The sequence below is a fragment of the Microtus pennsylvanicus genome, chromosome 2 (assembly GCF_037038515.1).
Source record: "Microtus pennsylvanicus isolate mMicPen1 chromosome 2, mMicPen1.hap1, whole genome shotgun sequence".
Lineage (NCBI taxonomy): Eukaryota > Metazoa > Chordata > Mammalia > Rodentia > Cricetidae > Microtus > Microtus pennsylvanicus.
The window spans coordinates 67,273,712-67,284,313 of record NC_134580.1 but is presented as its reverse complement, the minus strand read 5'-3'; positions in this window follow the sequence as shown (position 1 = coordinate 67,284,313).

Here is a 10,602-nt window from a genome sequence, read left to right as displayed (position 1 = left end):
GATAGAATCTACTCTCTGTATTTTTCAGGAGCAATTTGTAATCCCTAATTAGACAAAACTCTCTTTACTTCTTCAAACATTCTTTGTAAAGTTTGAATCAGATAGCAAAATCTCATCCAAGTTATGGTAAATTATAGGCTTTCGAAATTGCTTACATTTCATTTTCAATGTCTGACTTACAATATATTGGCATAGGGAGGGATTATTGGGTATTTGCTGTGGAAGTATGGTCCATTGATATCTCCTAGTAGGCTGAGATTATTATACGTAGGCACTGTGAAGGCAAATTTTCTCTAACCTTTTCTTAGAAAGTTATGGTGAAGAAAAAATCTTTTAAATAAATAACTATAAGAGACCATCCTTTAGGTAATAGGGAAGGAAAAGGAATCCCATATTGTAGAGAGCCCATTGGTTGAATTACCTTGTTGACAACTCTTAGATCTATAACTCTTCTCCATTTTCCAGATTTCTTTTTAACAAAAAGTACAGCAGAATTCCAAAGGCTAGTTGATTTTTCAATATGGTGAACATCTAGTTTCTTTTGTACTAACTGTTCTAAGACCTGCAGGTTCACTACTGTTAAAGGTAATTTTTAACCCACATTGTTTTCTCACTTAACCGTTTTGAAGGTACAGCCACTGGTACCACTGAAAACTGGCTAATTGCTTTGTCTTCTTGTACAGTTCGAATGGCTTGTGACCTTCTGTTATAGTAACTTATACTATCTGTCCCAGAAAAATGAGTTTTGGGGACTGCAGTAATTTTAATTTTGGAATTCTATTGCTACATCCAGTAATAACTATGAATTCTCTGTTATATTGTCATATATGTCCTCAAACTTTCTCTCTGTTCTTCTGGCCCTATGCATTCAGTCCACCTCATGCTTTGTTTCAATTGAGACAGGGTTTCACTTCCTAGGAATTTTATATATGGATTTGAAGAGGCCAATTTGAATGGCAAGATTCTGGAGTAATGACAGTCATATCTACCCTAATGTTCAGTAATCCATCTTTACACACATTCTTAGCTGTGGTCTTTTATTATTTTATGGAAGTCTGTCAAAAATATGCGTTTCCTATGCCTGTTGAATTTTTTTATTCTCCTTACATGTTTATTTCATTATACAGTCCAGTGTGTTTTTTTTTCCCACCAGGCAATGAATATTTTAATTTCTGATGAGTCATGTCCTATACAGTAACTGGGAATGACTGGATCATGTTTGACCTGTGGTTCAGCAAGAGGCTCCCTAAGGAAATTTCCTGATGGTATGTGGTTGCCTTGTCTGTCCTTTGTTAATCCACATTCATTGGTTCAGTAATGGTCAATTATTTGTTTAGCTTCTAGGTTGGTTACTCCCAATTGTTCAACCTTAGATAATATTTGTAAAAAGTCACTAAAGGGTTCTCTTTGGTTTTGTTTTTTTTTTCAAGTATATGCTTCAATTATGAGTCTTAGGTCTTGAATTCTATCCCAAGCACTTAAGGATGCTGTGTGGCATAGGGACAAGGTGTAGTCATCAAAAAGAGCTTGATTCTCTGGATCAACATAAAAGCCCTCGCCAATAATTTGATCTTGGCAAGCCTCAAATCCGTTTGCACTTCCTTATTGTTCTAAAGCTTTTCCTCTTTTCACTAGTAGCATTTCCATTGCAGTTGTGATCAGTCTTCAAGGACCACTGAGTCTAACTAAAGCCAAACACATGGGGTAGCCTTCTTACTTGCCACCAATATCTTTACCATCTCCATAACAAATGGTGAGTACAAATCATAATATACTACTTCTTGCTTAATTAACTTTGAAATTTATACATATAGGTTTCCATTTGCATTCCTTGAATCCTTTGGGGTATTTAGTACTGGATGATTTCTCAGAGCATATAATGCAGTAAGTAGTTAAAACAATTGATAAATAATCTCTGATTCTTTTTTGTTATTGAGAAAAGGAGAAAAAAAACCAAGTTTCCACCTCCTCCCAGCCTCCCATTTCCCTCCCCTCCTCCCACCCTTCTCCCCCTCCTCCCACCCTTCTCCCCCTCTCCCCACTCCTCTCCCCCTCTCTCTCCAGTCCAAAGAGCAGTCAGGGTTCCCTGCCCTGTGGTAAGTCCTAGGTCCTCACCCCTCCATCCATATCTAGGAAGGTGAACATCCCAACTGGCTAGGCTCCCACAAAGCCAGCACATCAAGTAGGATCAAAACCCCGTGCCATTGTCCTTGGCGTCTCATCAGCCCCCATTGTTCGCCATGTTCAGAGAGTCCAGTTTTATCCCATGCTTTTTCGGTCACAGTCCAGCTGGCCTTGGTGAGCTCCCAGTAGATCAGCTCCACTGTCTCAGTGGGTGGGTGCACCCCTCGTGGTCCCGACTTCTTTGCTCATGTTCTCCCTCCTTCTGCTCCTCATTGGGACCTTGGGAGCTCAGTCCAGTGCTCCAGTGTTGGTCTCTGTCTCTATCTCCATCCATCACCAGATGAAGGTTCTATGATGATATGCAAAATATTCGTCAGTATTGCTCTAGGATAGGGTCATTTCATGTTCCCTATCCTCAGCTGCCCAAGGAACTAACTGGGGACCTCGGCTTGGGCACCTGGGAGCCACTCTAGGTTCAAGTCTCTTGCCAACCCTAAGGTGGCTCCCTTAACTAAGAATTGTGCTTCCGTGCTCCCCTATCCATCCTTCCTTTATCCCAATCCTATTTTTCCCCAAGTTCCCCCCATCCTCCCCTTCTCACTTTTCTCTCCCCATCTCCCCTTACACCCATCCCACCCCACCCCCAAGATCCCAATTTTCTCCCCGGCAATTTTGTCTACTTCCCATAGCCAAGAGGACAACTATATATTTTTCCTTTGGTTCACCTTCTTACTTAGCTTCTTTAGGATTACCAATTGTAGACTCCGTGACCCTTATTTATGGCTAGAAACCAATTATGAGTGAGTACATCCCATATTCATCTTTTTGGGTCTGGGTTACCTCACTCAGGATAGTGCTTTCTATTTCCATCCATTTGCATGCAAAATTCGAGAAGTCATTGTTTTTTACCGCAGCGTAGTACTCTAATGTGTAGATATTCCACACTTTCTCCATCCATTCTTCCATTGAAGGGCATCTAGGTTGTTTCCAGGTTCTGGCTATTACAAATAATACTGTTATGAACATAGTTGAACAAATGCTCTTGTCATATGATAGGGCATCTCTTGGGTATATTCCCAAGAGTGGTATTGCTGGGTCCAGGGGTAGGTTGATCCCGAATTTCCTGAGAAACCGAAACACAGATTTCCAAAGTGGTTGCACAAGATTGCATTCCAACCAGCAATGGATGAGGGTACCCCTTCCTCCACAGCCTCTCCAGCAAAGGCTATCATTGGAGTTTTTTTATTTTAGCCATTCTGACAGGTGTAAGATGATATCTCAAAGTTGTTTTGATTTGCATTTCCCTGATCGCTAAGGAGGTTGAGCATGACCTTAAGTGTCTTTTGGCCATTTGAACTTCCTCTGCTGAGAATTCTCTGTTCAGTTCAGTGCCCCATTTTTTAGTTGGGTTAATTAGCATTTTAAAGTCTAGTTTCCTGAGTTCTCTATATATTTATGATCTCTGATTCTAACAAATACTGACAATCCTAAAACCTATCTTTGTACCTTCTCTCCATGCTCAATTACCGATTCACCAATCATTTCAAATATGTTTACCACTGTCTTTTGTAAAGCATGATTCTTTTGACCTATGAATATTTCTAATGAGTTCATTGACACATATAACCTCTGGTCCTCATTCTGCACATATGATTTCAAGGTATAATTTTTTTTTCATTAAGGATATCTTTTCATCCTTGGATAGTATTTGGATGGCATGCAGATTGACTTCCTGGAGAGATACTCTATCTAGTAACTTATCACAACTTTTTAACAGATTTCAAATGTCAAATTTAACAGTATGAATTCTTTCAGAAATTTCTCAGCATCCTTTGATGTAGATTGAATTTTGTCTGTGAAATTAGTGTTATCCTTTTCAATAGTATTATTTTTACAGCTAATTTTTTGATTTTTTCAATGGTATTAATACTATCAGCTAACTGTTCATTATTTGTCTGTAAAGACTGTATTACTTCTAGAGTGTCTGGTCTTAACTCTGTTATCAAATCATTTTCTTAATCATATAATATGAAAAACAAAGCTAAGTCCCATTATCAAATAAATGGATGTATCTGCAAAACCTTATAAACCTTGCAGAAAACCATACATAGGATAAGCAAAAAGGTTATTAAATTCCTAGATGGTTGTATTGTTTGTCCTTATATAACTTTAAAATTTGCTGATTTATTTCTGTAAATGAACATACCTTATTAAGGATCTTTGGTAAACTTTTGTAGGTGTAATAATCTTTATTGGTCAGCAGGAGTCACAGTTGCAGGTGAGTGTGATTGGCAGCAACAAGGCAAGTTCCAGTACCTGAATTACCTGGTACTTAATTTATTAATAGTAGCAATTCATATATGGAGGATTTAGTTGGCTAGAATACGAGGAACACAAATCTTGCTGGCATTTGCTAGCCATGAAAGGGGCCTGGGCACAGCAGGTAGATAGGAAACAGTGGAGATTGCGGTGGGTGGAAAGCATGTGCAGGTGGGTAAGTCATGGGACCTGGGTACTGGATAGAGAGCTTGGAGCTGCTTTATGTGGGTGAAAAGCATGTGCAGCTTTATGTGTAGCGTGGTCGGGGAAAAAGTGTGTGTGGATATTTTGGGCTAGTCCCAGTAGGCACGATGTCGGGATTCTTGTGGATACCAGAATGGACACTACAAAGTATCTTTATAGCATCCTTTGATAAAGTCCCACATTAACTCAGAATTGCATATAATAAAGGGTTCTTTATTTAGAGGTAGAGTCACAGATCACAGTCTTCTGCATAAACACAGAATAGGAACTGAATGCAGCAGCCAAGAGAAAGAGAGAGAGAGACAGAGAACACTGCATACACATTTATAGTAAACAAGGCCTTGCCAAAACTTGCCCAGCATCTCAAATGCTATTGATTGAATGAGATTCTCCAGCACCAGCACTTTCTGATATACACGAAAAAAATAACATATTAATACAGATAAATACAACAATGAGTCAAATAGTACAGAAAAATGTTTCTTTTCATTATATATTGTAATTAAATATTTGTGATTATACATATTTGTAATAACATATTTATAATTATTATACATATAATTATAAATAATAGTTATATGTTACATATTGTTTATTATATAATAACCATATATAATTATTTGTCATATACTTATTATGAATATAATAACAATATGTTGTAATTGAGTTATCATTTCTATATGTATTATGACAACATAAATATTATATGCTGAATAATACGGACCAGTGATATGTCTCAGCGGGTACCATCACTTGTTGCAAAACCTGATAAACCTGAGTTTAGCCGTTAGGCTTAACTAGGCTCCACATGGTAGAGAGACACAACTGAGTCCATCACATTATCTTCTAAACTCCACACTTGTTGCACGAATATAAGTAAACAAATACAAATTCATGTGTGCATGCACATACACAATAAATAGAATAAATTGTTGAAAAGAGGAAATTTCATCTTGCCTGTCAGTTGTGCATACACATTTAGACAACTTTATGACATCAGAAGATGCCAAAGGAGTCATTAGTTTCTACCACACTAACTTTTGGCAATCTATGATCAACGAATACCACACCTAAGACTCAGCCAAATAATTTTATTTTAGTTTGCATAATTTTGCTTTTATTTTTAAATCCATTTATTGTATATGCTTAAGGTGAACACTATTATATTTTGATAGACATACATATTGTAACATTGCCTATCAATACTTTACATAGACATTGTGTATACCTTAAAAACATAAAAACCTCTTCAACTTATCATCATTAAATACCAATCTACTAACTATAGTTTTAATTCAGTACATTAATTTTCTAGAATTTTTAGCTATATATAACTATGAACTAATCTATCCTTGCTATTCTCTCTGATCTACTATTGATGACCTCAGCTGTACTATTTTCCTTTTTATTCAACTTTTTAAATGTTTGCAAGTAAGTGAGATCACACCTTACTTTTCTGCTTTGTGTCTGCCTTTTCATTTAGCATGATGTTCTCCACATTCACTATGGCATTATATCCCTCTTTTTAAAATCTTAACTATATGATATAAGAGCTTTTTTCATATACAGTATGTGTTCCACATATTTGTTTTATATGTAATGTATTTCATCCATCATGTGTATTATATATATGTATATATATATTGCTTTATCTAATATCAATTATAAAAACATTGACACAGGTATTTGCTCTTCGTGTTGCTCAAATTTAAGAACTATCTGTCTCACATTTACTTGAAACATATAACCTTCTTTCTTCAATTTCCAGAGTGATGAAAGCTTACAGTTTACTAACATTGGGTATACAAATTTGTCTTTGTACCAACGATTTAAGAATTCCTTTCTCCAAATTTTTACCATAAAATGGTGTATCCTTTTTGATACATAAAAGAGAAGGTATACATATCTGACAAAAATCTGACGATTTTCATAGTCACATATTATGTTCCCTTTTTATTCAAGTTTTCTTCTCCCTGCACTTGAGATTAAACCATGATGTTGTATTAGTAATTTTATTTTACTACTTTTATACCATTTCATGCACATATATTTATCTACTCCCCTCTTCAGTACATTAGGGTTCTATCTAATCCATAGCTGTTAGGAATGCACCAGTGTAAATGTTCCTGTGCTTGTCATTCACACAGATAAATTATATTTTGGTAAATGGTTAATAGTGAACTTGCTGTGTAAAATGGCTTATTATATGTTTAATATTATTAGTTTCTTTATGATGACCTAGATCGACAGGCCTGTCTGTTACCAAGTTGAAAAATGCCCACAGGGCAGTCTTATGACTAACAAGTATGTGGTGGAGAAGTGGGAGAGAACAAAAATGGAGAATGGTTTCTATGCTATGGTAAGAAGAGATCTGCAGCACCAAGCATGGTGAGGAATGGCCTGGTGTTGGTGGCCTGTTTGCTTCCCAGGACCAGGGTGATGTCTAGTACTGAGCTGCTGCCTAAGACCAGGACTGGTGATCCTACTGCAGCTGGAGTCTTTGTTGATGTACATGAACCACGTTGCCACCAAGGCCACAGGAATACCCAAATTCTTGGATGCCACCTGTGGTCACTTTGTTGTACAACAGCCTTGACACCACTGGTGGATGTTGATTTTAGTGGATTGTGCTGCCCCCAGAGGACATGATTTCATCTGACCTCAGCAGATGGCAGGGACCATGTCTGTGTCCACAGCCCTGCTGCAATTAGAGTCTTTTCTGACATTTGTGGCTGCTGTTATCAGCACAGCCACAAAAAAGCATGCAGGTGCTAGGGCTCTGGGCTGCCACCTGGTTCCATGTGGCTCTCCAAGGGTGACCATGCCAATCTGAGTGGCCTGCACAGCCACCTGGGGTCATGATGACATCTAAGCCCAGTGTGATACCAGGAACCATATCAGGTTTTATGGTCTTACCGTATCTGAGGCTTGTGTTGATGCCCATGTCTCAGGGTAACACTGAAGGCCACATGGATTCTAGGGGTGAAGGCCACAACATGTGGTACTATGTGTCTGAGGGACAAGCCACAACTTGAGTCATGCTGATCTGTGTGGCCTTTGCTGACATACAGGACTACGGGGTTTTCTGGTCCCAATCTGCTGTACAGGGCCATGTCTGTGCCATGTCTGGCTCTATGGCCATTCAGCTGCCAGTGTCTGTGTTGATGTCTGTGTCTCCTGCTAGCACCTCTGTATAGCTACCTGAGACCATATCTGTGTCCTAAGGCCTTGCTGCAGCCAAGGTCATACTGATCTAGGTGGCCATTACTTCCACCGTTGCCATGGTGACATCCAAGCACAAGTTGCTGCCCATAGTCATGCTCTTGCCCATGGTTCTTCTGCAGCTGGCTTTTGTGATGATGTCCATGGCTTGTGTTGCCATGGAGGGTCATAGGAACGAATTGAATTCAAATTCAAAGGTCATGCTGAATGGTGCCACTACTCACTGTAGCTGAAATAGCTGTCTTTGTCACTTGCTGGTCACTGCAGCAGAATTGTTGCCTGCCACCCCTGGGACACCTGACCCTCAAAGTCTAACCTCGTCTCTCACCATGACATGGTCCTAGGAGAGCTGACTCTGCCCCTGCCTGAGGGAGGGTAGTCCTAATGGCCTAGACCGATATCCTGGTCTGTATGTTGGTCCATGATAACATATACCCCATCTACGAACTGTTAGAGTGCATGAAGGGACTGGTCCTGTGGAACAAAAATTGTAGGATACTCATGACTAGAGGCAGCAGGAGGATAATGGAGATGAGTATTGATGAGGGTCCAGTGATTTGTTATGTCAAAGGCCTTGAACCAGACTGATAATTCATGGCAATGAGCATTGTGTGTGTGTGTGTGTGTGTGGCTATTTGGACAGTAGGGTATACTGTGTGACATACAGCAGAACCCAGTGCCAATGAAAAGGTATTAAAAGCATGAAGGGGCTGGGTGGTGGTGGCACATGCCTTTAATCCCAGCAATTAAAAGGCAGAGGCAAGCAGATATCTGTGAGGTTGAGGCGAGTCTGGTATACAGGAGTGAGTTCTAGAATTGTAGCCACAGCTACTGAGAAACCCTGTATTGAAAAACCGTAGATAGATGATAGATAGATAGATAGATAGATAGATAGATAGATAGATGATAGATAGATAGATAGATAGATAGATAGATAGATAGATAGATAGATTAGAAAACACAAAAGAGAGGGTTATTTTTGTTATGTTTTGAATTGAATTTTGGAGGGAATTTCTTTTAGGGGGATGCTGCATGTGTGAGAGGAGGCCATGGAAGGACTGAGTGTGAGCAAAATTGGGGTGTATGATGTGATAATCCCAAAGAATCAATAAAAATTACAGTATTAAAAAATTACGTTTTAAATACAAGTTTTCTATGTGCATTTATCATAATATCTGTAAGAATGCCTTAAATATGCTGTCTAATTCCATTTGGGCTTAGCATAAGAATGTTGTAGTAGTGAATATACCAAAACCACAATCCTATCTAAATAGGAGGAAGAATAGTTTATTCTGAGAACAAATAAGAGTGACCACTTCTCAGGACCAGAGCTTCAAATTGCCTAAAAACCATGTTTCAATGTCATACCAGTTTCATGGAGTGTTTATGGTGACAGAACATAAGAGGGTCAAATAATCAAGACAGAGTTAAAATACATTAGTGGGAGCATCAGGTGGGTCATATTTCTACTCCTTAACTAATCCATTGTCTTTTAATTTTGTCATAGTAAATGTTAAAGATATTTTTGTACATTTTAAAAATAATTACCTAGTACTCACATGACTGGAATTTAGGTAGATAAGTGAGGTAATCAAGGAATGGCTCTTAAGTGTGCTAATGATAGCACAGAGAGCTCTGGACTTTTAGCATCTTAGCTCCCCAGAACCACAGCAGTTCAAGTCACGCAATCATCTTTGTAGAACATGGTTTTCAGATTAGTAGGATTTTTAATGTGTGTGTCAGTGTGTATGTCCGTGTATATATATGTGTGTGTGTATGTACACGTGTATATATATGTTTGCGTATCTGTGTCTCTGAACATATGTATGTATGTGTATGTCTATGTGTATGGACATGTGTATATGTGTGCATATGTGTGTGTGTGTGTTTGCAGGTGTCCTAGGTATGATTACCTGAAGCTGGAGATAAAGATGCTTGTTGATTTGGGGTGCTAAGGTTTTCTTAACTACCATGACATCTTTGCAGCCCATGGTATTAAAGAGTCTTTTTCCCAGGGGTACTGGAGGGGGGGGGGAGGAGGAGAGGAGTAGGGGGAGGGGGGAGGCTGGGAGGAGGCGGAAATTTTTTTTTCTCAATAAAAAAAATAGTCTTTTTCTATTATCAAATTTATTTTTGTTAAAAAAGTCTTTTCTTGGGTTTGAGTTACCTAATTCAGTATGTTTTTATTTTCTAGATCCATTTGCCTCCCAGAAAAAAATATAATATAAATTTATTCATAAGTAGCTTTTAGACATAAAGCAAAAAAAAAAAAACTAGCCTACAGGCCACAACTCCAGAGACAATAGACAACAAAGAGGACCATAAGAGAGACATATATGATCAATATAGGAGGGTGAAAAAGAATAGATCTTCTTAGTAAACTGGGAACATGGGAGTCATGGGAGAGGGGAGAAAGGGAGAAAGGGGGGACAGGAAAAAAACATACTGCTCAATAAAAACAATAAAATGTAAATTAATACAAAAAAATCTTTTCTCATTTTACATACCTATCCCAGTTCCCACTCCCTCCCCTCCATCTGCTCCCCCCACCTTCCCAGGACTCCAGCTTCCTATTTACTACTCAGAGAGGGTAAGGCTTCACAAGTGGAGTCAACCAAGACTGACACATCACTTTGAGGCATAATCAAGGCTCTCCTCCCACTATATGTAGCCTGAGCAAGGTATCCCTCCAGAGATAATGCATTTCAAAATGCCAGTTCAAACCCTAAGGAG